This window comes from Delphinus delphis, chromosome 17, assembly GCF_949987515.2.
Source record: "Delphinus delphis chromosome 17, mDelDel1.2, whole genome shotgun sequence".
In the NCBI taxonomy this organism is placed as follows: domain Eukaryota; kingdom Metazoa; phylum Chordata; class Mammalia; order Artiodactyla; family Delphinidae; genus Delphinus; species Delphinus delphis.
Window position 1 is genome coordinate 1,656,444 of NC_082699.1, and position 21,599 is coordinate 1,678,042.

The following is a 21,599-nucleotide window of genomic DNA, read 5'->3' on the forward strand; positions in this document are numbered from 1 at the left end:
GAAATCTCTTCCTCCGGGTCTGAAAAATCAAGGGCATATGTTTTTAATTAGTCACATCCTCGTGTTCTGCGCCTCATTTAAATGCGGTTCTTTTACTTGATGCGTTAAATTTCTGCTATTGTTCTTGTTTCTACATGTCCGGAGAAAATCATTTAAGCAATCAATTGCATCCGGTGGATTAAATTCTGCGGAGAAAAGTGTCTTCACCCTTAGGCGAGCGTAGTCCTCGCTGGAGGAGGTTTGTTTCCGTCCTCTAACAAAAACAGCACTTTCTGAAACTTATTTGTGGAGGTGACATGTACGTGCTTGTGCACATCCAAGAGGCATGTGTTTTGCCTACACGAGTCCAAGGGAAAAGGGAAACTTCCTGTACCACCATGCTGGGCAATCCGTCTACTTTTACACGGACCGTAAAGCAAAACACACGCTTCCACATTCGCCCCAGGGAACAATATCCTAGGGAGCTTCGTGTGTCCCGGAGAAGCCAGACGACTCCATCCGACGCGGTTTGAGAGGCCCACCGGCACCTGCAGCCAGCGCCAGTGGTTAAAGGCCCGAGAGAGGGCGGGCGACGCGCCCCTCTCGCTGCGCGTGCAGGTTCCCGCGCGCATCCCCCAGCGCCAGCCGCCCGGAGCCGGAGGGACCCCTGCGCGCCGCCCCCCGCGCCGCCTCCCCACTTACAGCCCCGCCTCCTGTCCCGCCCCGCGCGCCCGCCCCCCAAGGGCCTTCTCCGGCGGGAGCCGGCCGGCTGCGCGGTTGGGGGCTACCGGGACGCGCGGGCGCGGCGGCGGCGGCGGCTCGCAGTCTAAGGAAAGCCTGGGCTTCCCGAACTGAATAGCGCGCCTGTCCGGTCTGCACTCCCAGGGACCCCGCTTCAGTCCCCTTTCGCCTCCGGGGAACCATAGGCGCCGCGCTGGCCGCCCCACCAGCCCGGTCCCGGGAGAGCCCCCCGGCGCGGCGCCCGCCCCTTGGCTCGGATCCCCGGGGCCGGCGTGGAGGCCGGCGCTGCGCGCACGGCTCCCTCTGCTGTCGGAATCCGGGCAGGAGGGATCCGAGCGCCCGGCGGGAAGGGCGCCTGGCACCCGCTCCGGCCGCCTCGCCCCGCACCCCTCCATTCCTTCCTGAACTCCCCCCAGGTCTCCGGGCGCAGAAGCCTGCGCTCACAGTTTCGGTGCCGGGAACGGTGGGCCGGGGCACGACCCTCGCCCCCAGCTCCATTTTCCCTCTTGGCTACGGGTCCGCGTGGACGTGATTTTGACCAGTTTCCTAACAGGTTCAACGCAGAGTATCTCAGTTCCCCGCCTCACCCCACGCGCGTTCCCGAGGTGGGTGGCGGAGCCCTCGGGGGCCGCCCGGGGACAGCCACCCCGCCCTCCCCGGTGCGGGGACCAGCGGCTGTGCGAGCGGGTGCAGCGGGCGGACGTGGGGTCTGTGCGCCGCGGGAGCGACGGGCCGGCGAGGCCTGGGGGCAGCGAGGAGAAGCCGGGCTGAAGAGCGGAAACCCGGGCCGGGGGCGGGCGGGCGGCGCGTCGTGGCGGCGTTGAAAGGGCGGGGACAGCCGAGTCTTCCCGCTGACTTTTTCAACCCCGGCTCGATCCTTGAGCACTCGGCTTCCCCTGCCGCCCTGCAGGGGCCGAGGCTGCAGGCGCTCGCCAGCCTGGCCCCGGGAAGGAGCCCGCGCCCGGCGCGCGCCGCTGCCTGGCCAGTCTCGCCGCCCGGCGCTCCGGCGACCCGCGTCCGGCCCGATCCCCCGGCGGCTCAGCTGGGGACCCCCAGCCAATCCAGCAGCCTTTCGCAACGTAGCGGGTGCCTTTCTTTTTCCTTCATTCTCTGTCTTTTCATGTAACAGTAACCTATCGTTTCTGCTTGGAGGGTCTAAGAAAAATCCACGATCGCTTTGCTGTGTCTAACCTAGGAATTTCAAATGGGGCTTCTCAGAATTCACATCTGCTTCCCCTAACTGGCGGTCAGGATTGTGGAGTCTTCCAAAATAGCCCTTTCCATCTTACGTAATGAGAGACCCAGAGAAGCTCTGGCTTTTCCACGGTACATAATCTATATTTACTCTCCCCCTCCCCGACACACACACACGCCCGCTCCCTCTCCCGTGCGTGTGTGTGCGCGCGCGTGTGCGTGCGTTTCCTTTCGTTTCTAGCATTAGGAAACTCGTTCGCGGCCACTGAAAAGTCAGGAGCGGCTCAGATCTGATTTTCCACGGATTCCTACCTCCACCGTCAGATACTGTCCGGAAACGGTGCCACCGAATAACCATGGGACTGTGATCCTGGAGAGCCAGCGCGCCGCTACCCAGAGAGGAAGCGCCAGAGGAAGGCGAGCCTGGAAGGCGAGCAGCCGTTCGCGTTGGCTGGCGAGGAAAAGTGCGGCGCGGGGCCCGGCCCAGGGTTCGGGCCCCTGACTTCAGCACCGGAGGGGATGGACAGCGTCTCCGGACCCAGCTGCCGCCGCCGCGACCGGACTGCGCCGCCGCGGGCCTCGCCAAGGGCAGCCCGGCTCCCCGCGCCTCGCAGCTAAGAGGCTGCGTCTCCCGGTGCCCCCGCGCTCCCCTCCCCGTCCGTGACCGACGGAAAGGAGCCTTCTTTTCCCTGCTGCGACCCCCGAGCAGGGCTCCGAGGAGCACTCCTGTTCCACGGATCAAACTCTCCGCAGCAACTTCCAGAATAATTTCCTCCGGGGGCCCGAGGGATAGGGGCCGAAGAGTGAGGCCGAAGTTCTCCGAGCCGCTGAGAAACCATGGGCTCTGCAGGCGGGGTCCGAGTGCTCCAAGGCTCGCGCTTCTCCAGATAAACAGGATGCTCGTGAGAGCGCTGCACCTGTTCGGGAAATAGCTTTGTGAGACGAGGTTGCAGACCTACTCACAACCTGACGCTAGAGAAGCTGGAAGAGTTCCAGTTCCTTTACTTGGCCGGTAAGTGATAATACTATTATTTCTGCTTGTTGATAACTCAAAACGGTCCCCCCGCCACCAAGATTTTAACAGAAAGATTGCAACAGTATTATTTTTGCCTTGTGGATTAGACGAGAAAGAATTTGATGTTTACATGGTTGTTCCTGGATAATGATCTTTGGGAAAATCTTGCCTAGTAAAGCAGTTGGATATTTTACTTCTCTGAAGTCCGTTGTGTGATGAGAATATTCAAAATTATATATATATATATATATATATATATATATATATGGATAAGCTTCTATCAGTATAGTAAAATCTTAGTTGGGTATTTTTATTGATGAGCTAATATCTTTCTGAATGTGTGTGTCGTGTTTTCCCCCCAAATAATACAATCTGTCATTTTGTAAGAGTTCTGTTATTTTTTTGTTCTTGGCATTATGCTTGTAGTTTAAGCTGATCCTGTGTTACATAGTATGCAAGCCTCAAAAAGTTACTAGTAGTGACGGTTTAACCATCTAATATATTTCATGTGATTATAATGTGCCAGGCTGTGCGCAAGAACAGACACATGCGTACACACACCTGATCCCTCTCTCTGCACCAACCCCGAGTGTACCTGCACCTGTGGATCTTACCTAAAGAAAAACACATGTTTTCATGCAGTGTTGTCTTTCCAGCCTTTCAAAGCTTAAGACTACTTGCTCAAACCAGATCTGCCAGGGGCAGAGAATGAGGACCTTCAGCGTGCTTTTCAGGAGAGAGGGTTTCCATAGCATTCTGACTTCTTAGTGATACAGAATGCATTTGTCACTGAAATCCCAAAAGTGATGAGGGGGCCAAGAGATTCTTGATGAACCATAAGCTTTAACGTCTTAATTAAATCTATTTTCTGTTAATTCTTACTTCTGGAGTCTTCGCCTGGGGCTTTAAAACTACGGTCTTTCACAGTGACCTTGATAAACATTCTGCTCTAATAGAAAGGGTTCACTGGGTAAAGGCAGTTGCACGGATTTACAGCCCATGCCTGACATTTCACTAAGAGCTCGATGGGTTCCGATGGGCACATTCAGTGAGTGGAGGGCTTGCCTTGGCAGGGCAGACTTTGACAATCCTTTAAACACACGTGATGCTGTAAGCATAGCCAACCCTGTGGAGAGAGTTGGGCCCTTTGAGAAAGCACAGTTCTTCGGGTTTTCTTTTTAATTTCTTAGGTCACCCATAACTGATACTAAAATACATTTCCATACCTACCCTCTTCTCAGTTTCATCGCTAGCATCCTCTGAGGCAGTTAAAATGGGCGCCCCCGTGTTGCGCTGGCTGAGGGCAGCAGTTGCACTCTGAGGAAACATCGTTCTCAACTGTCACCTGCCATTTACCATGAACCTGCTTGCTTAGCAGAAAGAGAGCAGAGGCATCCGTGCCACCGAGCTCCCTGGGGGCTCCGTTGCCCTGTATAGGTCGGAAATGATAATCTCAGGAGGAGAAATGCACTGCTGACTTGGGTTCCTTGCCGGGGGACCTACAGTGTGTCCTGGGGACCTACAGTGTGTCCCTGGCACAGCTGGCCTTTGTTTGCTTGTTTTCCTGATCTGAGATATGTGAACGTGAAATTACCACGTGGACTGATCAATCATGTTTTAAGAGAGTTAAAACCTACTGTTAGACTCTTAGTTTGGTTGTCAGTTAATAGCCCAGACAGACTCCCCTGGTGGGCAGAGCAGAAGATGGAAGCGGAGAACGTGTTCCAGGAAGCAGGCCTGTGGGTACGTGGCCGCAGTTACCTTCTGTGTGGCAGAGGGGGCAGGCTTTCTCCAAATGTGGCTCAAACAGCACAAAGTAAGAGTTCTCCTGGCCTAATTCCTTTGGAGATTTGGTTACAGAAATAAATAACTCATTCACCGTTCCAAGCTCAGGCAAGCTGCCTGGAAGCTTTCCTCAATCCTTATCTCTGGGGAAATGTCGTTACATTGAGACAGAGCTTTGTAAACCAACTTAATGTCTGTGGAAATTCTAATCTCTAACTGCCCATGCCGCCCCAAAAAAGGAGTGGGTGGGCTAATGCAACCAAACCTTCTTTTTGCACAGAATCACCTGTCTTTAAAGAGAGATCAATACTTAATTCTAGGACATCCATATCCCACTAAAAACAGCTCTTTTTCCTGATGTTTTTTTGGTCTGTTAGGATGCACGAGGTTCGGGGAGTACCAGACACAATATTCAACACCCCTTCCCAGAGGAAGGAGTTTTGTTGGGAGGGATCAGTGTTGTTGTGTTGCTTATATTTGAGATTCAAAAGAGAAAAGAGAAAAGTGAAATAGGATCGCACAACCAGGAAAATGTAAAGTGTATACCGTATAGGACCAGAGGATAATTAGAAATGAGCCCTGGAGTCTGTTCAATTCTTTTTCTTCTTTTAACAAGAAATGGTATGTATGAGAGTGGGACAGAGAATTCTGGCTTGAACCTTTAAATTATAAAAATATTATAAAAAGTCAGTCAATTTTGTCTAGACCATCTAAATATGAATTGGATAGTCTAATGTATCTATTGACCATCAAATCCTAGTGGATTTGAACGTCCAGTTTGCCTTTGGAATTGCTTGCATGGGTTTGAACCAAGTTATGTACATAGTTACAAAAAATGTAAAAGTGTGAGGTGATTATTATGGAATTTAAGAAGGCCTTCAAGAATTGACTGTTATTTTCGTACCAATTAAAAGATATAAATTCCAGGCAAGGAACCTGCTTATTCACCCAATTCTATCAGGAAGGCAAAAGCCACCAGCGAAGAAAAGTGTATCTTAAGTCAGAAGTTATTTCTACAGTTGTCTAACTGCCCCTGAAACCCATCCGGTGAGTCATAGACTAGCACTCAAGTGGAGAGAGATCTCTTATTTCGTATTTTTGTCCCGTTTAGCTTAGCAGAATGAGTTGTACATGGCATGCATGGTAAGAGACAGCATCCTGCAGTATAAAATATGTTATGCATTGTGACGTAGCAGAACTGTTTGACAGTCAGAAGATGGGGATTCTTGAAATGCTGGTCGTAAGAGCTTGGACAAGTCACCCAACCCACTACTTACGGGGATACTTACTTACCGGTTAAGCCGCAATCCTCTGTATGTGGTTGACAGCTAAGTATTTGTGCATAACTGAATAGATGCGTACTCCGTGGAATATTGGACAGTCTCGATACTATGCTTTCAAGAGTGTTTTGGAAACTCAGATGCAGTATCTTCGAATTACTATAAATAGTCTCCAGTAGCAATCATTCCTTCCTTTATCAAAAGAGTCCCTTCTGATTACTGTATGGCGACGTGCCTCTTACATTTAAGAGCTTCAATGTAGGGAATATAATATTTTCTCATTAATTCAGCATCAATTTTCTTGGAAATTTTCAATGGAAAAATATTTTAATGCAGGGAGGACCTGATTTTAAAACATCTATTATTCAAAATTGATACCATGTTTTATACCAAACGGTGGAGCCTAGATCAGCATGACCCAAGCTCATTTTAATTACAGCTGACCCTTGAGCAATGCTGAGGTTCGGGGGCACCAACACCCCGTGCAGCTGAAAATCCACATATAACATTTGACAGCCCTGAACTGCTAATAGCCGATTCTTGACCAGAATCCTTACTAATAACATAAGCAAATCCATCAACATGTTTTGTATGTTATATATATGTCTGTTTTATGCATTCATGACATACCTACATTTTTCTTAATTTTTTTCGATATTTCTAGGCTGTGCATTTCCACTGTTCGTTTTTTTAAATTGTCATATATCTCCAAAAATTTTCCAATATATTTATTGAAAAAATCTGGGTATAAGTGTACCCGTTTAATTCAGACCTATGTTGTTCAAGGGTCAACTGTACTTTCATTTTGACTTTAAATGAATCAGTCACTGCATTTTTGTCATAATTTTCGGGTATGTAAAGGAGAACTAATATTTATCATTAGTTATACCAATAAGGATACTCAAAGGATTAAGTGGACTTTAAAAACTCAACGTCTGAAAATACATCCAGAAAGCCTTTTGATTTGCTTCAGTGGCTAGTGAAGATGGAGTGAAGTGTGGACAGCGTGGGGCTGGTCTGTGTAGGTACCCTGGACATTTTGTAAGGATGTGGTCTTGATTTAGTCCAGAGCTGAGATTCTGTTCATAGGTGTCGTCAAGAAATCCTCCAGTTAAGCAATATCTCATGGCTTATTTTCTTTCATCAGTTGGAGTTTTAAAAGTAGCTATGGTTTTTTAAATGTAACCTTTAAACATTTTCATCTGTATAGATTTCTAGATTATCACTGAAAATATACCAATAGTAAGTTTGAGAAATCTAAATTATTATTTGGTGTTATAGTCAGTCTCCATATAGTTTTGTGGTTAAACTATTTGACTGAACCAGAAATGGAAAATTTTATAATCACAAACAATGCCTTGTTTGTGATACAATTATGATTTTTTTGGGGTTTGATTTGTTATCACTTACCAAAAAAGAAAAAGTAAAGAAACAACAGAGGAAGAAGAATGGGAAAAAAGCAGACAGTGAAAGGTCATTAAAATAATGTCATGTGACCAAGAACTTTATCTTTCAATCATTATTGTGAAGCTAGTTCAGCACATTCTACACATGAAGCGTCAGAAGATTGTTTTAGATTTTCGTGAATTTGGTCTTCAAATGATCAGTGAAGCTGAAATAAGTTTTTTTTTTAAATAAAACAATCGTTAAATCAGTACATTAGAAAAGTGGCTAATTCTTTATCACCTTTAATGTACGTACTCACGTACATTTTTAAAATTTAAATTTTAAATTTAAATGTCAGGTACATTTTTAAAATTTAAATTTGTGAAGTAGTTATAACTGTATTTATATTTAGCAAATGTATTGCCGTTCACTCAAAATGTCAAAGAGCTGCAGATTTAATTTTATAAAAGATACCTGATAAATTCACAAAGTAAATTAACATAAAACATGAGTCTTTTAGAAATGGTACCAGAATTTTAACAGTAATACGTTACTCAGACAAAACTATTTAAAAGAATAATGCATCCTCTGAACCTGCTCAAGGGGCTTCATGGTAAGACATAGGTAAGTATCTGAGATTAAGAAATTTAAGAAAGTCAGTGAGAAGGTAGTATTGCATGATTAAAAATGCATCGAGTGCATAAGAAGTCTAAAGTCTAACAGGGTTTTCTCAACAGATTATGTGACCTTGGGTAAGTCACTTTACCTTAATAGCGCATCTCTTTTCTTGATTCTTTTGGGAAATCATTATCACGTCCATTAGAAAACAAAAACCTACAGATTTAGTTGAGCTCAGAAACTTTCCTTCTGCTTCCTGCAGACTGTTTCTCTTGACTAGGACCCTATACTCTTACGGTGAAAAGTACATGCGACTGATGATCAGATAGATATGAATTTGAATCCTGGTATAGAGACTCAGTAACTGTACAAAGTTGGGCAAAGCACGTAAACTCTGAGTCTCTTTATTTCCATATGTGAAACAAAAGACAGTTTCACCTCAATATGCCGTTGGGAACAGTTAGTGTAACAAGGCATAGGCGCGTCTGGGCCGCTGTCCGTACACAGCAGGAGCTCACTCAAGGTGGTGTTCATTAGTATAGCCCACCCGCATATCTGCAGGTTCTGCATCCTTGGATTCAACCAACCACAGATCAGAAATATTTGGGGAAAAAAAATTCTGGAAAGTTCCCCCAAACAAAACTTGAATTTCCTGCACACTAGCAACTATTTACCTAACATTTACAATGTATGAGGTATTGTGAGTAATCTAGAGATGATTTAAAGTATACAGCAGGGTGCGTGTAGCTTATAGGCAAACACTGCGCCATTTCACACAAGGGACCTAAGCAGCCGTGGATTTCAGTGTCCGTGGCGTGTCCTGGAACCAATCCCCCTCTGATACCCAGGGGCCTTGTTGGGCCAGTCTGCATATTGATCAGCTAACCCACAATTGTTCTATTATTTCTTCAGATGAATCCCTTGTGTTGTATGTTGTCTAAAACACACTATGCTCACCGCTACCCAGTTCTTCATGCTTTGCCCTAGAGTGTTTCCTTTTCTGTTTGTGTATCCATTCCTGCATCTCTTCGCATGGGTTGTAAGTTCAGTGTCTGCCGGGTTCTGGCAGGTTGGCCGTTCAGTGGGACCTCGGAGGGCAAGCCCTGCAGAAAGCTCCTGACTCTGGCTCTCCTCAGTTAGAGCGAAACCTGGGAGATACAGCCCAGATTTTATGTGAAATCTCCTCGTTTTCACCTAATTTAATTGGAACAAAACGGACTACAAGCTGGACTCGGCACAGAATGCTTTCCGGGTCCTGGAGCCTGTAGACCCATGACTTCTCTAATTTCAGTGGCATTTGTTAAAAACCAAAACTGACATATTTCATCAGCTTTTCTCCAGGCCTCTCTGTTTCTTTCTAAAAATGGGAGAATGAGGGCTTCCCTGGTGGCGCAGTGGTTAGGAGTCCGCCTGCCGATGCAGGGGACCCGGGTTCGTGCCCCGGTCCAGGAAGATTCCACATGCCGCGGAGCGGCTGGGCCCGTGAGCCACAACTACTGAGCCTGCGCGTCCGGAGCCTGTGCTCCACAACGGGAGAGGCCACAACAGAGAGAGGCCCGCGTACCGCAAAAAAAAAAAAAAAAAAAAAAAATGGGAGAATGAATAATGACGTAGAAAAAAACTTCATCATAGTATCTTTTCGAAGTTTACAAGAAAATAAATCTCAAAAAATGAGGAGTGGCTGAGAAGAAATAAATACTCTGTTTCTTTGACTGGTCAAAAATATTGTGGGAAAAAAGAGTGCATAGAACAAGTAGGAATGAAGCCGTATCAACCATATTCCATGATGTGTTTATTCCACCACCTCTTCCCCAACTCTCTGTCGTCTGATACCTTCAACAGCGACTGTAACTCAGACGGAAACCTTGACAAACTGTAAGGCCAAGAGAGAAATAGATAATCAGCTGTTGACTATGGTCGGTTAAATGCAAAGCCCCCTCCCTCCAATACAAATTTTGGTGCAGTTTTCAGAAAAAGGGGGGTTATATTATACGGTAGAAAGAAGAGCAGCTGTCTGCTACAATGGCACTGAAGAAGCTACCAGCTATTTCTAGGTCATTTTCTGTATCTGCTATGGATGGAATACTCAGCAAAGGTGGGCTTATGGGCTATTGTCTCTCTAAAAGTTGGTTTTTATTTTTTTTTTTTGCGGTACGCGGACCTGTCACTGTTGTGGCCTCTCCCCTTGCGGAGCACAGGCTCCGGACACGCAGGCCCAGCGGCCATGGCTCACGGGCCCAGCCGCTCCGCGGCATGTGGGATCTTCCCGGACCAGGGCACGAACCCGTGTCCCCTGCATCGGCAGGCGGACCCTCAACCACTGCGCCACCAGGGAAGCCCTAAAAGCTTGTTTTTAAAGAACGTTTTAAGATGAAATGTTCATAATGTGACCTTCAATGTAATGAATGCACCCCAGCTTTGTGGGTGTCCTTTCACTTTATTACTCAGAAATGAGTAGTATCCAAAGGGCGCAAAGAGTCGTAGACCAACGTGGATACTAGTACTTCTGACTGGATAGCGTTATTTCTGTGTTTGTTTGTATTTTCAACAGTTTTCTATGGTGTTTCCTCACGTATCGCGTGGTAAGCCTGCACCAGTTTAGCTGGACTATTTATCTTTTGTTTCTCTGCTCTGGTTTTAACCGTGAAGAAGTAAAACTCCTAAGAGCAGATTAATCCAATTGTCCGGATACTTCACCACTGATTGCAGGTCATATGACCAAGCAGTGATATGGTAGCGTACATTTAGAGCTAAGGGAAGTGAGATTAGGGTGTTCATCTAATTCATTACATTCATAAAGAAATAGGCTGTTCATTTCTCTCTCCAAGCCCATTGTTTTTCTCTACTTATAAAACCTTTTAAGTGATCAACGAAAAATAAAATTTGCCAGTTATCCATCATCAGTGCATTTTTATTTTTCATTTTGTGTTTTCTTTCCATGGCAGTAAGTTTCTGGAAACTCCTGAAGTTAGAGTATTTCATTGTTGCATGAAGTCTTCCTGGGCCATATAAGTATGTTCCAGGGGACCCAGCCTTCTCTAGTTCCCCTTCTCAGTAAGATCCCCCCACTTTGTGTGGCATTAGCAGTTTTGTGAAAGTTCCTCTCTCTCTCTCTCTCTCTCTCTCTCTCTCTCTCTCTCTCTCGGGCATCTCACATGTGATTCTCACAGCAGGACTGAGAGGAGAGGCAAACATTATCATTCCTGTGTTGCAAATGAGACAGTTGAAGTCCGGGAAAGTTAAATGATTCTCCATACATTGAGTCAAAATTAAGACTTGTGTCAATATTTCATATTTTCCATACTTTATAGGTGGTTTGGGAAGAAGAAATACCTTTTGTCCCACTAATTACATGCTTCACTTGCTTCAAATTATGATAAAAACAAAGTAAGCAATTATATTTTACTAACTTTTACTGGCTAAGGAACTGGAAAGGTTTAGATTCTCACGGATTGGGAAGGGCTCGCGTATTATCTTAACCATAATCTTATACAAATAGGGAGGTTTTTGGACAATCACGTGTTGAATGTCATCTTTTAGAGGAATTGTCCTTCAGGAAGGACCAGGGTTGATTCTACTGCAGTGATTCAGGTTTCAGGTGATGAGAACATGACCTGATGGGGCAAAGGTTAGCAATGAGTCAGTTGAGACTGGATGGTAAGGTGATGGGTGATGGACTAAAAGACAAGGGAAGAATCAAGATGAGATCATGTGCTTGATACCTGCCAGGTGCTTGGTAAACACAAATGCATGTAGACGTAAAATGAGCTTCTTTGGAAGGAAAGGTGTCACACCTGACTTGGGACATGTCCAGTGGTGGAAGGGTGTAAGGACCAAATAGCAGGGGAAGGAACCATTGGTTTCAGAAAGAGGTACACCCTGACATATGCAGCTCAGAGCTGTCAAAATGGAGATCGTTGCTGAAGCTGTGAAAATACATTAAGTGTTTGAGAGAATGAAGGGAAAAATCAATAGTTTATGAACATTTGGGGAAGGAGAAATAATGAGAGAGAAGGTTATGTAAGTGCACTTAGAAAAGTGTAAGGGAAAACAGAGTTTCAAGAAAAAAAGTAGATTGTTAATAGTGTTGACACTGCAGGGAGCGAAAAGGAATAAAGATTCAAGTGCATTGGGGTTTGTCCAGATGTAGATCATTGGCTATCTTGGAGAGAACAGTTTCTGAAAAATGGTCATATTCCAGGCAGTATATGCATACAAATTGCATACTCTCCTACCCACTAACTCGCAGGTATCCTGCATTGTTTAGGGATACTGTCACCAATATTGATTTATCAGTCATGCTTATGAATAAATGAAATTGTTTTGAGAAATAAGCAACTCTATTACACAGAATTCAATGGGCTTTTTTCAACAAAAACGAAATTTCTTTAAATCGTATTGGAACTTTATTTCTCTGAAGTTTTCTCTTTTTCGGGGGGGGAGGGTTTGTGTAAAAGCAGTGTAATCATAGAATAATCAGTTAAATGGAGGCTGAAATCATTTACATCATTTTTGCAAGCATTCAAATCCCCCAGCAGGCTCTTTTCTCCTGAGCAGAATGAACAAGACTCCAGATGCGATGCCGTCTCTTCCTTCCACGTGTGTCTCCAGAATATTTGCATGCGAGCTGCTCGTCAGCGCGCTTGGCTTGGCCAAATCCCTGAGCGTTTTCAGGTTTATCGAGGATGCACATTAAGAGATTGAATCCTAGGAGCAGGACGGTCCCCCAATGGATGAAAGCCCTGGGCATCCACCTGAGACTATGTCATAACTATTATTAATGAACAAAGAAGTTGACCCCTTGGATTAAAGCCGAAATGTGGCCAAAAACGGGTTTGGCATCTAATGAATTACTTAGCATCTCTCTTCCTAAAGGATAAAAGCTCTCTGGCTTCTAACAAAGAGTTTGTGAGCTGTATGGCAGTATTTCGAACAAGGAGATCATTTATAAAAGTAGTCTTTATATTGAGGAAATAATGATGGATGCAGCTGCAGGTTTTAAAGACTTTTAATAAAGAATGTTATAAAGCGAATTAGCAATAAATGTTTAGCAGATGATACTGAATCAAGACATTATAGAACATCATTAGGTCTGTATATCGGATTGTTAAAGCAATATATGTGTTTATGTAATACCTGTGGTTTTGTCATGTTCTAGGATATTCTGAAGGAAAGTTCAAGGTGGGTTGAATTTTAATGAATGGGATGAGTGTATATCAACTAGCTCTGCTAAACTAGTAAACATTTTAGTTATATAACTGATAAAGAAGCATCTGAACGCTTCTTAAGGTTCTACAATATGTGGAATTACAGAGCACTATTCATGTTAAAGATACAGTGTTTCAATCATTTAAAACTTTTGAGTCTTTCATAAAGAAAGTTGAATGGACTTTGTAGAAAAAAAATACTTTGTTAGAAATAATCGGTGCTCAATTCTTGCTTCGCTGGCGTCGCCAAAATCTAAATTTCAGTGTCAAGTGGTCAGAATATGCATGAGGAGATGCACATATAGCTCATAACTTAGCAGTTTCTGTTTGTCCCAGTATTTTCGGGCCACCTCAGCATGCAGGATGATACAGTATAGATTCCTTTTAAGGGCGAGGCTTGGTCTCTGGCCATAAGAAGGCCAGAGTCTAATGAGGCAAAGCAAGGATACCTAGAGTCGTGAAGTCATCGCAAGGTAGAGCCGGAAATGTGCTCACAGGTGACCGGGTTAGGAAGCTGACCCTCAGAACGTTTCTGAACTTTGGGGAAAGGTTCAAATTTAGTTCGTGGCTTAGTGAAATAGAACCATAAATTATGGTTTAATCAACGATGATGCTTCAAGGATGGTAAAGGAAAATTGAATACTGTTTATGGTTCCTTACAAACTCATAGTTCAGAGTAAACGAGCAACCTGGGACGCGAGAAGCTAGAAAAGATACAAGTTGTTAAGTCTTCCAAAGTCTCAGGCAAGTGAGATTGAATGTCCATCAGAGATGCTGCTAGGGATAGCAATGCTATATTTGGATAATCACCTTTTTAACTTTTAATTTATTTTTAAATAATTATAGACTCACAGGAAGTGGCGGAGATGGTTTGTGGTGGAGCCTTCCCCCGGCTTCCCCCAGTGGTAGCATCTCAGATAATTGAAGTGCAGTGCCCAAACCAGAAATTGACACTGGCACAATACCATCAAATAGGCTATGAATCTTACTTACAGTTCATCAGTTTTTATCTGAACTCATTTGCGTCTGTGTGGTTCTATGTCCTATACCTCATGTACCCCATGTGCTGATTTGCATAACCATTGTCACATAGAATGTGACTGAAATAGAAGTTCCTCATTCTAACCCTTAATAATGGGACCCACTCCCCATCCCCCTGGAGACCCCTCTCCATGCTCCAGCTCTAGAATTCTGTCCTTTTGAGAATGTTATATAAATGGGGTCGTATAGTATGTGATCATTTGAGACTGACTTCTGTTTTTCCACTCAGCATAATGCCTTTGAGATCCACGCCAGTAGCTGCATGTGTCGGAAGTTTATCCCTTTTATTGCTGAGTAGTAGTTCATGGTTCGGATGCACCAGCTTTCCGGCCCATGTGCTATGTGAAGGATATTTGGATTGTTTCCAAGTTGGGGCTACTATGAATAACGGTGTTATGAACGAACATTCGCATGGGAGTAGTTCATTATGCAGGACTATATAACTGGAATATCTCTGTGTAAGTTCACCGGAATGCTTAACAGGATACATTAATGATATTGAGAAGGCAGGCAGTAGACTGGAGAAAGTAAAGGATTTTGAACAAGTAATACTGTTTAAACTCTGGCTTTCCACTGATGAATGATGATGGTTTTATACCAGTTAGTTTTGCGTTGTGAGCGCTGGTTTCTGATATGTAATAGGTGTAAAACAATACGTTTTCTAAGACTTAATGAAAGTTTAAGCCATTCATTAATGGTCCCACCTAATTATTGATTTTCTAAGAAGAGATTCTCCTTAATGTCATATTTACTTGGTTTTATAAGCACCCCACACACTCCATAACAAAAAATAAGGATACAGGTATGCAAACTTTAAAAAGTCTGTACAGAATATGTACAGATACAGAATACAGTTGACCCTTGAACAACACTGGTTTGAACGCCGTGGGTCCAGTTATACCCAGATCTTTTTCAATAAATATAGTACTGTATTTTCCTTTTCTACAGATCTTTAAATTAGCTAAGCGTGGGGAAAAGTTTGTGTTCGATTAGAAATCACAATGCATGGAATCAAAAGAACTAGGGTTTGATTCCTGATTCTGTCCAAACTGTTTCGGCCTCCTGCCCTTGGGTGAGTTGTTTATTAATTCCTTCGTTTTTGAGGCAGGGATAGCAGTAGGTGGATTTTCAGCAGTGGGAGGTGGGGGACAGTGCTTCTAACCCCCGTGCTACTGAAAGGTTAACTGTACTGACAAGTTATATTGTTTAGAATTTCACAAACACGTTTACAAAAACTTGACCGTATATTGTGCCACAAAGGAAACCTTGCCAAATTTCAAACGTTTCAAATTCTAAGAGCATGGGCTTCGGCCAATACCTTTAATTAAAAAAGAAATTAATAAAAAATAACTAGAGTCTTTTCACCAAATGGTGCTGGAACAACTGGACATCCACATGCAAAAAAAAAAAAAATGAATCTAGACATATATCTTACTCCCTTTTTAAGAACTAATGCAAAGTGGATTGTAGACCTAACTGCAAAACACAAAGCTATAAAACTCCTACAAGACAACATAGGAGAAAATCTAGATGATCTTAGGTATGGTGATGACTTTCTAGATACAACACCAAAGGCACGATCCAATAGAGAAGTAATTGATACGTTGGACTTCACTGAAACTAAAGACCTCTCCTCTGTGAAAGACAATGTCAAGAGAATGTGAAGACAAGACACAGATTGGGAGAAAATATTTGCAAAATACATATTTGTTAGAGGACTGTTATCCAAAATACGTGAGGAACTCTTAAAACTCAACAATTAACAAAATGAACAACCCAATTGAAAAATGGGCCATAGGTCTAAACAGACACCTCACCAGAGAAGATATACAGATGGCAAATAGGCATATGAACAGATGTTCAACGTCACATGTAATTAGGGAACTGCAAATCAAAACAGCAGTGAGATACCACTGCACACCCATTAGAACAGCCACAGTGGCTGGTGGGGATGCATGATGGTGCAGCCACTTTGGGTTCAGCTCCGTAGTTTCTTTCAAATCTAGATATACTCTTATCACAAGATCCAACAACTGTTCTCCTTAGTATTATCCAAAGGAATTGAAATTGTATGTCTACAAAAAACACGTACACAGATGTTTGCAGTAGCCTTATTCATAATTGCCAAAACATGAAAGCTACCATGCTGTCTTTCAGCAGGTGAATGGATGAATAAGCCTTGGTACGTACAGACAATGGAATACTATTCAGCACTAAAAAGAAATGAGCTGTCAACTTATGAAAACACGTGGTTTCTCTGAGTCCCTAGTACTTTGTCTACAACATAGTAAGTGCTCAAAAATATGTGTTGAGCGAGTAGAATATCTACCTTTTTAAGGAAGATTATTATTACATATAATTTTTGCTCTGCTGTTTAATTTCAATACAATTCCATTCACTTTTTTTCTAACCTTTTATTTTGAAAAGTTTAATCTTACAAAAAGGTTGAAAGACTAATATTTATTGAATAATACAATAAAACGTATAGACGCTTCACCTACTTACTGTTTAAAGACTAATATTTATTGAATAATACAATAAAACCTATAGACCCTTCACCTACTTACTGTTTATTAATATCACTTTCATTGTTTATGTTCAGTGTTGTATTAAGTTACATATTGTTTTTAATCTATCTCAGACTAGTCATTATTGCTGTTTTTTTAAACGGTCAGCAGTCCTTTAGATTTACTGACAATTTCTTTGCTCACTATTGCTTTTTAAAAAATAACTTGAAAAATAATTCCCATAATGTAAGATTTACCTTTATAAAGTATATACTTTAGTTGTTTTCAGCATATTCACAAGGTCCTGCAACCATCACCACTATCTGATATCAGAATATTTTCATCACCAAAAAGAAACTCTTCATCCATTAGCAGTTATTATCTGTTCTTCTTGCCTCTGGGCCCTGGGCAAACTCCTCTACTTTCTGTCTCTATAGGTTTCCCTCTTCTGGACATTTCATGTAAATGGAGCCATAAAATACGTGGTGTTTTGTGACCGGCCTCTTTGATTTAGCATAATGTTGTCAGAGTTTAGGTATTATTGCAGCATGATGGGCGTTTTGGTGTTTCTGTTTTTCTGACTATTATGAATAGCCATCCGTATCAACAGTCATGTACAAGTTTTTATGTGAACACACATTTTCCGTTTTCTTGGGAATACGCCAGGAGTAGAATGCCTGGGTCATATGGGTTAATATTATGATTAACACTTTGAGAAACTGAAAAACTGTTTTCCAAAGCAGCTGCACCGTTTTATGTTCCCACCAGCAACGCAGGTTTCAATTTTTTCACATCCTCACCAACATTTGTTACTGCCTGTCGTTTTGATTATAGCCACCCTGGTGGGTGTGAAGTGTCTTCTCCTGACTTTGATTTTCATTTAGTGATGTTGAGCATCTCTTCATGTGATTTTTTCTATCTCTGTGTCTTCTTTGGAGAAATGTCTATGCAAATCTTTTGCCCATTTTTCACGGGGATGCTTTACTTTTTGTTAATGATGTATAAAACTTCTTTGTATATTCTGGGTACTGGAACCTTATCAGATAGTATATGATTTGAAAATGTCTTCTCCCATTATATAGGGTTTTTTTTTTTTTCACTTTGTTGATAATATCCTTTAAAGCACAAAAGATTTTAAGGAAGTTCAGTTTATCTATTTTATGTTTCGTTTTCTTGCCTGTGATTTTGGTGCCGGAAATAACCCTCTGCCTAATTCAAGATAACAAAATTTCCATCTTTGTTTACTTCCAGGGGTTTTAAAGTTTCAGTTCTTCCATTTGGGCATCCGATCCATTCTGAGTAAACTTTGTGTGTGCTGTGTTGTGGGCCAGCTTCAGTTTCTTCTCACGTGGCTTTCTAGTTCTCTGGCACCGTCTACTGAAGAGACTGTTACTTTTTTCATTGAATCTTGATTTCAAGATTCAACTGGCCACAGATGTAAGGGTTTTGTTGTTTTTTTTTAACTCTCAGTTTTATCCATTGGTTTAGATGTTTGCTGTCACCCCGGGACCACGCAGGCTTATCACTGTGCTCTTGTACTGTTTGAAACAGGCAAGGGGACCCCATCCACCTTTGTTCCATCTTGCTTGATGCCGTTCATTTATGGGATGCGTATTTATTTGTAACTTCCTAAACTCAGTTGTAAAGGGATACGAGTACATATTGTATGGGTCTGCTTAGCTAAGAATTTACTTGGGAAAGGGAAACGGCATAAAAATGAAAGAATAAATAAATATATAATAATTTATATTATATTAATAATTTATATTTTTCTGTGATTCAGTAAGTTCATAACAGAAATCAAATATGTTTAGGCAGAGAAGTGAGAGGTTCACTTCAAGGGACCAGTGTGTGCTGGTAGCTCTCTTACCTGGTTAGTGGTCCCAGGCTTCTACCCATAACCTTGACCTACATCTGACCTAGTTATCCTCCATTTCTTGTCATGGATGCCTTTCTTCAACTTGGATAACTTCCCTGGTTATGTACACCTTTGCTTGCAACAAATACCTTTCCTCGTCATATATACCCTTCCTGTCTCTTTCTCTAGGTGTCATAAAGTATATAATCTACATGTATATATAAAATACACAATATATTCTTCATCATATTGCCAGGTAGACCTTTGAGGGAAAACGTGTTAGAATGATATTTGCAAATAAGGCAATTCATGAAGGTTTGAGTCACATTCCAGTTGAATATTAAATGATGAATTCAAGGAGGAAATACTGTGACTGAGAAAAGAAAATAAATATTAATGTGAGGGTGGGAGAGATGTCAGGGGAAGGGGTGACTGGACCCCTCACTGGAAGGCGCACCCATGAAGGTATGTGTCTAACGATAGTGTTTGTTCTGGTGACATGAGTGCAAACACAAAAATGCTCACCGTTGCCATGATTGTGTCTGTAGTTCACAGACATTTCACCCAAAGGCGGTACAAAGATAGGAGCGATACGTTTATGTATGCATGGGAAATATCTTATTTGAACAGGTAAATAATTTGATTTAAAGCCTGATTTTGTAGGGAAAGACGGGTTTCAGCATGATGCCCGAATCAGCCGAATGATTCAGACAGGCTTGTGCAGGTGGGCTCCGAGGGGACCTCTGATAGGCTGGAAGGGAGCCTCCAGGCAGTGCAGGAACGAGGGAACTGCTTCTCCTTGACCTTTTGGAGAAAGTCTTAAATGTGTTTGTGAAAGTTACTGTTATTTACCTCTGTGAGAAAACAGGAGAAATCAGTGCCAACCCACATGTAGCCCCAGTCCATCCAATGCTGTAAAGGTTGAGGGAAGTAAAAATTAGTCTAGATTCGTGGTTAATAAAACCGCCCAAGCAGTTCTCAGGCTTTTGAAAGTACAGTAGACCCTATTCCAGACTTGTTAAGGCCTAATCCCATCTCTGAAATGAAAGAGTGTGTGTGTGTGTGTGTGTGTGCGCGCGTGCCTGTGTGCATGTGTGCGTGCACTTACATGTATGTGTGTGTGTGTGTGTGTGTGTGTGTGTGTGTGTGTGTGACAGAGCTCCTGGGTGTTCGAATGTCATCTTCTGAGATGAAATGTCTGCAGAGCATCCTAATGAAACGAGGAACTAGAAGCATTTCCTCAGGGACCCCCATATCATTTCCCTCATTAAGGACCCTCAAAGCCATAATTCATTTTCTGGTGTAAAGCACAGGCAGGGGCTTAGGAAGATTTTCCAGGTGGGCATGCTGGGTCACAGGTGAAGCAGGTCCCTGTGAGAGGGGAGAGCTCAGACAAGAAAGGATGGTCACAGCAGAGAGGCGGCTCTGTCCAAAGACGTGCTGGTCCCGCCTTCGCTGTCCAGTGGGGAAAGATGCCAGGGCATTGAACCAAGGGCTGCAGCACCTGGGCTTGAATGTCCATCAGCTGTGGCCTTTCTGAGGCGCACCTGTCACAGTTCCTTGTTGCCCACCTGCAGCTCTGGGCCAGTGGATGCGAGCTAGCGTTCCCACACCTTTGCCGATGCAAAACCCAATGCTGCAATGTACCAGGGAGCCTGGCAGATCCCTCATTTGTGGTCTTTAAAGTTTTTGTTCTCAGGGCTTCCCTGGTGGCGCAGTGGTTGAGAGTCCGCCTGCCGATGCAGGGGACACGGGTTCGTGCCCCGGTCCGGGAGGATCCCACATGCCGTGGAGCGGCTGGGCCCGTGAGCCATGGCCGCTGAGCCTGCGCGTCCGGAGCCTGTGCTCCGCAACGGGAGAGGCCACAACAGTGAGAGGCCCGCGTATCGCAAAAAAAAAAAAAGAAAATTTTTGTTCTCGTCTCAATCCTCCATTCATTTTTCTTACCGGACCATGAGATATGGTTGCACTGTTCAGTTTTTTAAATGCCCTGCTACAGTTTCTCTGATTTTTTCAGTGGATATGGATGGCAATGAACTTTGGCATTCCCAGTTTAAAGGAACTAACTGATAACATGAAAAGGAACACAATGAAAACCAATTAAAGTCAAAATTTAAAAAGTCTCTGAACACTGAATAGAATCCTAATTGGAATGGATCATATGAACTCAGTTGGCAATGACTGAGTTTTTGAAATGCAAGGATCTTGAGCTCATAGCAAACTAATGGATATAATTTAAAGGCTTCGTGAATGGGTAAGGGCCGTTAGCAGGGTTGGCCAAAATTAGGTCAACCAAATACATTTAAAAATTGATTTAGATAAAAGGAAGATCTTCTTTAATTTTTATATGTGGCTTTTCCAGTTATTTGCCTTGAAGAATTCAGGTTGCTGGAAGTATCAAGTCTACTTTGGCTGTTCATTAGTATGGAATTGATTTTATCGTGAACTTAATATTCTTCTAAGAATTATTATGCAACTTGCAGGTATAGAGAATTGTAGAAGTATCATTCATTTAGTAATTTAAATATAAATTGCCAGTTGGTTTAAGTAAAATTTTCAGTATCTTGATTGTGGTGATAGTTTTAAACTGTGTGCATTAAACATATGCAGCTTGTTTTATGTCGGTCATCCTCACGAAGGCTGTTAAAACGTAATTTTATCTGTTTCTTTTGAAAGGTGGCTCTTAAAAAGTTTAAGATGATCTACGTGGCTCGCGTCACATGCCTGTGGGCGAGTGGTCGAGGGCTTCTGTTTTGCAGGAAACGTGGGAATGGGAGATGTGTTACACATCACCCCTGGGGTTCAGGGAGCAACGTCCACAAGGTGGGAAGTGTAGGACAAAGGGCCACCCTTTTTCAACAAATAGAAGAAAAAATATAGGTAAAAGCGTTTATGAAAGATAGCTGCCAGATGCAAGGTTGACTTTGTTGAGTTCCCGTTTCTCTTTAGAGTTGTTCAGCTCTTGACCGCACTGTGTTCTCTCTACCC

General features: G+C 43.2%; 1 protein-coding gene across 2 annotated transcripts in view; it reads left to right on the plus strand.

The window, feature by feature from the left end:
- Positions 1-2,258: 2,258 nt before the first annotated feature.
- SNTG1 (syntrophin gamma 1) overlaps positions 2,259-21,599 on the plus strand; it is a 460,317-nt gene continuing 440,976 nt past the window's right edge. For both annotated transcript variants that reach the window (XM_060035135.2, XM_060035134.2), the window contains exon 1: positions 2,259-2,926. The gene's annotated coding sequence lies outside the window, so the exon portion shown is untranslated. The remainder of the gene's footprint in view (positions 2,927-21,599) is intronic.